We start from the raw sequence: 7,643 nt of genomic DNA, 5'->3' as shown, positions 1-7,643 counted from the left end.
TGCCAGTTTTGGGGGTTTTTTTTCCACTTTCCAGGATATTGAATCTGACTACACTGTTATAGGTGGCTGATAATTATGTCTTAAACCAGTTCCTGTACATTGTCCAAGATTAAATCAGGAGCTGTTTTTCTACAGGCAGGACAATATGCTCTAAGGACTATGGCTAATGATGACTGAATACTTAACCAGTGCATCATGGTTTTTTTCTGAATATAAAACAGACCACATAAGTCACAAACATGTAATATTATTCATGTGTTTTCTTCTTTGCCTCAGTCTACCGATAAGGTCTCCCAGGCATATGGGGAAATACCTCCCACCCTTTCTGGGAAATCAGCACATCTGAGTGCCTCTCTGAAGTGCTGTACACTACCACCTGCAGGGTGGGGAACAGAAAGAGAAAATGGAGTTCTGTGTGTTTGCAGGGCTACAGTCTTATTGACATGTGGTGGGATAGCTTACACAACTGGAGTCCTTCAGATAACTGGAAGAAACCTCATGTTTGCAGATCCTAATATCTGCTGAAGAGACGATACAGTATGGCACAAACAGTCCAGGAGATTTCTGGAGTGCATTGATGACAACATCCCAACATAGGTGATCAAGAAGCCAAGTGAAGACACCCTCCTGGACCTTAAACAAGAAAAAGCCAGTCATGAATATGAAGGTCAAGAGCAGCCTTGGCTGCAGTCACCATGAGATGGCAGAGTTCAGGATCCTGAGAGGAGGAAACAAAGCAAAAAGCAGGATCACAACCCTGGTTCAGAGATGTGCTTGGAATAATCCCATTGGGGTATAGCCCTGGAGAGAAGAGGGGTCCAAAATAGTTGGTTGATTCTAGGCGATGGCCCTCTCAACAAGTAGTATATCGAGCAACAGTGGCAGGAGCCCTACATGGATGAAAAAGAAGCTCCTGACTAAACACAAAGATAAACAGGATGTGCACAGGAGGTGGAAAGAGGGACAGGCAACCCAGGAGAAGTATGGAGACATTGTCACAGCACCCAAGGGATGGGATTAGGAAAGCCAAAGCCCATCTGGAGGTAAATCTGGTGAGAGACATAAAAGACAACAAGAAAGGCTTCTACAGGTACATAATCAGAAAAAGAAAAGGAGGGAAAACTTGTGTCTGCTGCAGAATGGGGCAGCAGCCCTACTAACAAAGAACACAGGAAACCAAGGTTCTCAATGTTTTATTTGCCTCAGTCTTTCCTGGTAACACTGGCTTTTAGGAATGAACCTCAGGCTCCTGAGACCAGTGGGAAGGTCTGAAGCAAGGAAAACTTAACCTTGGTAGAGGAGGATGAGGTTAAGGAATACTGGACCTACACAAGCCAATGGGACCTGATGGGATACGTCCATGAGTGGTAAGGGAGCTGCTCAGTGTGACTGCAAGGCAGTCATGGTTTAATCCCAGCCAGCAACTAAGTGCCACGCAGCTGATCCCTCATGTCATCCCCACCCCCGCCCCAGGGAAGAGAACCAGAAAAAGGTAGAACCCATGGGTTGAAGTAAGAACAGTTTAATAATTGAAACAGAATCACAGAATCATAGAATGGTTTGGGTTGGAAGGGACCTTAAAGATCTAGTTCCAACCCCACTGCCATAGGCAGGGACACCTTCCATTAGAGCAGGCTGCTCAAAGCCCCATCCAGCCTGGCCTTGAACACTTCCAGAGAGGGGGCTTCCACAGCTCCTCTGGGCAACCTGTTTCAGTGTCTTGCCACCCTCACAGTAAAGAATTTCTTTCTAATATCCAATTACAATAGTAATAAAATATAGTAACAATAGTAGTAAAAGTACCAGTACTAGTATTGGTGGTGCTGGTAGTGCTAGTAGTAGTAGTAATGAAAACAGAGAAAACAAACAGAGAGAGAGGGCTAAAAAACCAAGAGAAACAAGTGATGCACAACACAAATTGTTCACACCTGTTGACCGATGCCCATCAATGTTGACCGAGCAATCATCAGCTCCTGGCTAACTCCCCCCAGTTTATATACTGAGTGTGATGTTTTGTGATATGGAATATCTCTTTGGTTTGTTCAGGTCAGCTGTCCTGGCTCTGCTCCCTCCCAGTTTCTTGTGCAGCTGCTCACTGGCAGAGCATGGGAAACTGAAAAGACTTTGATTTAGTATAAACATAACATAGCAACAACTAAAACATCAGTATGTTATTAACATTATTTTCATACTAAATCCAAAACACAGCACTGTACCAACTACCAGGAAAAAAATTAACTCTGTCCCAGACAAAACCAGGACAGTATCCACCTCTTATTCTATACCATTTACATCATGCTTTGTTCCCATACGTGCCAATACATCCCAGTTAAACACCATCCAACTTCCCTGTCTTTTTTATACATACACACAGGTATCACTCCCCTAGTCTATGGGCCATCCCTATAAAAGCCCATTGAGTTCACTTAGTCCGTGACCTTGGGCTCCATCTGTCATAATAGTTTTTCAGGGCAGGAAAGATGGTGTGTGGTGTTGGATTGTTGCATGCTGAAACTAGTTCTGATTCCATCACTGCTGCACTTGTCCAGTTTCATCAAAGTTCATCCTTCATTAATCTCGGTGATTTTTACTAATACCCTTGACAGCTGCCATAGAAACGATGATATACAGTCTTATATAGCAAATAATATCATACAATTTAAGCACTGGTTATTCTCACCCAAAATCAAATCCCCTTGAGGTACACACCAGACTTCCCCACCCTCCCACATTACCTACCAAACGTGTTTTCCCTAGCATGTTTTTATATGCACTACAGGAACTTTATCTCCTTCTACAGTGTTTAAAAGTTTTTGGAATGAGCATGGTCACCAATTCACAAAGGCCATGCTCAATAATCTTTGAAAGGTGGAGCAGGTTGTGCTGATAGTCTGTGCCATCTCTGTCCTTGGCGGTTTCAAAGACACAACTGGATAAAGCCCTGAGCAATTTCATCTGACTCTAGAGGTGGCCCTACTTTGGGACAGAGACCTTCCGAAGTCCCTTCCTATCCAGATGACTCTGTGATAGGTAGCATCCCATAATCGCTGGCTCTGCGCGAGCACCGGCACCACTGGTTACATGGGCTGTCATTCACACAGCTGTCATGTTATGCTCTGCCTGTTTAGGTGTGAAATTTCCACCCACAGGAGTTCCCTAGTAGAACTTGTTACATCATCTTATTTCATTTATATTGTCTAATATTCTCAGGATTTATTCAGCCTCTTTCCCAGTGGAAATATCTACTCTGTCATTCCTATACAATTTGTGCACTGTTAGTAGTGTCCTTCTGAAATTCTGCCTTCCACCTACTTTCTAAGATCCCTACAAAGTAATTTCTTTAATCCAGGCATCCTATTTCACCCAATTTACCTTTCAGACTTAGAGTCCAAGTCTGTCACCCCCAAAAAAACCACATGTTTAGGCTCTAAAAATTGTTCTGTGTATTTCAAAAGTGTCAAAAACCTCACAGGTGTGCATGAGAGCTGCTGACTACTCTAATGAAAACGAATTCTTCCAGCCCTTACCTATGGACTTTCAGCATTCACGTTTGGCAGAACAGAGAAAATCAAACAAAAAATGAACAGAGCATTTTGTGCACAGAGAATACCACTCTTCAGGCTAAGCTGTAAATTTGGCACACCATGGGCAATGAGGAGATTTTCTTTATAAAACATACGACTCAAAACTAGCTCCCAGGAGCCTGGGTTATAAGACTATGAAGCCTTGCTGAGTTTCAAGTTTTAAAAATGGACGTGCATCATCACCTTCCCAAAACCAGGTTTGCTTATCTAGAAGTGATAAGATTAGCAGGTAGTAATAAAAACATAGCATTTAAATATTTATGTAAAGGAAAAGGTTCAATTTTTTCACCTTGAAAACACATGCACACTTGTAGTTGTCCTTTACATTTTAATGTACATTTCTATAATATTCATTGTTGACAACAGTACTTGTTTATATAAAACTGGGTTTTGTGAGCACAAACATAATATTGTAAGACAATTACAAAAAAGAAGAAAATATTTTAATGGCAACTTAGCAGTAGCACAATACGCATAGAGTGCCTGTAGGTAAATTTGGGTGTATGGGGTCCAGGAAAATAAGAGTGATCAGTATATTGTTCCAATAACCAATCAATCCAAATATTCCTTTCTGCGGCTAGCATAAATCAGAATGTTGTTTGTTCTTGCATTAATTCCTTATACTATACCATTGTGCTACCTGACAAATACTTAGTATGGAAATTCCAGCCTGCTGTGATTTTTGTCTTTTCCTTTGTCTTGTCTTATTTGTTCTCACACACCAAGTGGAAGAATGCAGACTCACAGGAACTAATGAAGTAATTTGTAAACCTGTCAGCAAAAGACATGAGAATTAATCTACTGGTGGTCTGGTGAAAGGGGAGATGAGGATTACAGGGGCCTCATTTCACCACTGCAGCAAAACCCTTATTTCTCCATCAAGCCAGGCTTTTACTTGCATAGGCAAAACTCAGAGCTTGACATTCCTGCACTGCAGGAACGCATGATTTCCAGCCAACATGCATCCACAGGAGGCCTGAATTAACACCTGAATTCCCTCTTCCCATAAATCCCACATGAAACCTCCACATTTGTACTGCATATTTCCCCCTTTGTGCCTCCTTGCCAGTAGTGCTATGCAGGGTATAAACTCTGCAACAGATGTGATATTCCATCTCCAGCACTCCTATTCTTTGCATGAATGTCTGCTTGGAGCTCCCTGAAGGAGACTTCTCAAGGATGAAATTGTACCAAAACCCATAAGGGCTGTTTAATGCCACATTACACTTATTCTATATGATTCTTAGCAACAATAGCATGTTTTGAGAATGTATTAAGCAACAAAGCAGGACTTTATTACTAATGTTTTTTGTATTTTATTTTCTTAAGGGGAACCAAGGAGAGCAGTCCATCACACAACTTTGTGTTTGTTATTTTATTCTGTAGGGAAGTGAGAGGGATCTTCTACATCTGTTGTTGTTCTTTGTTTTTCATGGGGGAGCAAGAAGTCTTGCTGGCTTTATTGTTGCTCTATTTTTCCTACTCACATTCTCAGAAGAGACATCTGGGAACGAGGCTATGAAAATGTGTGGAAGCAAAAATACTATGAAAGGCAAGGGAAGTGGTTTTATAACAACCTATGAGGACAGATTCCCGATGGGAAAACAGTCTTTGGAGGGAAAACTACTATATGAAACTAAATTATAAGGATTCTTATCTTACTTGTATTATGAGTCTCCAGGTAATCCGTGAGCTAATAAGACCAATCTGTTTCATTGTTCCATTACTTGGCATGCTTTATCAATATTTGGTTCCACACTGCTGCTGATCTCCACTGCCTATGTGATGATTCATCAATGCCATGTTGAGCAAAGGGTCATTGGGATAGTAATAACATTTTACCTTGCAGTGACCAGCAAGAAATGAATGCTGTTTGACCTTCGCTTGACACAGATGCTCAGATCCTTTGTGTCTCATGGTACAACCACTATCTCTTCTAAGACAAGCTCACCAGAGACAGATGAGACTTCAGGTATTCCTACAGGTTTGAGTGACACACATATTGTATACATGAGCTGACTGGTTTATTGACCACTCTCAATAGAATGTTTAAACCCAGCATCCCATGCCATATTCTCATTTTCTCAGTTCCATAAAGACTTTCATAATAAAGATGAAAAAAATATTAATCATTATGATTTAATGAGAATCTTCCATCTGGTTCATACTTTAGAGGGGAGGAAGATGAAAAGTTGATCTCTTGCTCCATAAAAAACAACTACATGGGTTATGACTGAGGCAATGAGTTTGTCAAGGATAAATCTTGCCAAGCAAATCAAATGTGCTATCACAGGACAAGGTTTTGGGGGATAAAAAAGGAAGCAGTGGTTATCATATAAATTAACTTTAGTAAGGTTTTAAGGGCAGAATCCAGAGGAAATCAGCAAAGCCTTCATAACTCTAGAAAACATGACCTTCAAGGAAGAACCGAACAAACTCAGGTTTCTTGGCACTAGGAAGAAAAAATTGAACAAGGTGTGTGAGAAAAATATAAAAGTATATGAAAAGCTGGTGCAAAGAAGAAGGAAATAAACTGCTTCCCAAATACATAGTAAGACAAGACACAGCTTAAACTGATGCAAAGAAGAGTCCAGGCAGACATGAGGAAAAATGAAAAAAGCAAGTTTAATTAAACACTGAGATGTACTGTTGGATGGATAAATGCTATCTCCATCATGAGTTTCAAGAGCAGGCTACACAAACAATGGTCAAAAATGGTACATCTTGATCCTGCTTTCCAAGGGGCTGATAGAGTAGATGATATCGTAAGGCATTTCCTGACCTTTCAGTTGTATAATATAAATCTTTGGCTTTAGGGACTGAAAATAGCCAAACTCTTCTTTGTAGAATACATTTTGCTTAAACAGGTCTGAGCTGATGAAAAATATCTGAAGATATCTTTCCCCCCACGTAAGTTATTTAATTAATGTTACATGTCTGTACATTGTTATTTTGCTTTTCTTTAACTATCTCATTGTTCCTCAAGGGTCAGGTTGCTTTTAAGTAATGACTCGTTTTCCAGTCATTAGTAAAGCTTTTTAGAAAACATTTTATATAAAATTATGACAATGAAATCAGCAGCTTCATGTAGGAATTACAGGAACCTGCCTGGAGGTTTGTGTCTGTAATTTCACTTACAAGGAAGTTTCAGAGACCTTAGTAGTTTCATTTTCCACCCTAAAGAAGTCATGCAAGGGCAGTAGGAATAAAAGTTACCATGATATCATCCTGTTAATTAGCTGCCACCTTGTTTTAAAGACAAGGTGTGGTTCGGCTACTTCACTTATCCTGTTCATTATCTCTTTCCTGAGCTTGTGAAGTAATAGGATAATGATTTTGTTTGTATGATGGTGATAACTGTCTAGTGGCATCAAGTCTGAGACGATTAATTAATTTCTCAAAAGCCATCCATTACTTAATCATAGTGACTTAAACACTGGGATTCAGCTGAGTCAGATAAATATTCATACTGCACTGTGCTGTCTGGAGTCTTTATTAGGCAATGTTTGCATTATTTGTACATAAAATTCTGTGTATCATGTATCATACTTCAATAAACACTTTAAACATGGGCAAATATTGCAGAACAATATCTGTAAATGTTCATTCAATAAATTGTTTACATTCTTTTTTATATGCTTTTGAAAGCTTGTTTCATGACGGGTTGTGAGTAAAAATTTTTGAAGATGGGGTACTTACATTCTCTGGACACGAATTTGCAAACAGAGGCTTACACAAATATGTAGGCACACTGGAAACGTACACCTCCATCTTGAAACAACATTGTGGATTTAATGAGCCTTTGAACCAAGGAGCAGGTATAACATACATGATTTGGATGATTAGTGACACAATACACACTAATAATAAGGCTGAGAGCCAGAGCAATTAATTCAAATGCAACTGAGGGCTTGAGCAAGCCCACTTCCAGATGATACTTCAGTACAAGAGAACAAGCAGATTGCTATCGTTGTCCTGTGAAAAGTTTGCCAAACTCTCCTACCGCAGTTGTTCTTTTCAGCTTTCCTCATTACCTTGTATCTCAGTTCCCATTAGCTG

This window comes from Falco peregrinus, chromosome 4, assembly GCF_023634155.1.
Source record: "Falco peregrinus isolate bFalPer1 chromosome 4, bFalPer1.pri, whole genome shotgun sequence".
Classification (NCBI taxonomy): domain Eukaryota; kingdom Metazoa; phylum Chordata; class Aves; order Falconiformes; family Falconidae; genus Falco; species Falco peregrinus.
Note: the sequence above shows the minus strand (reverse complement) of the source record.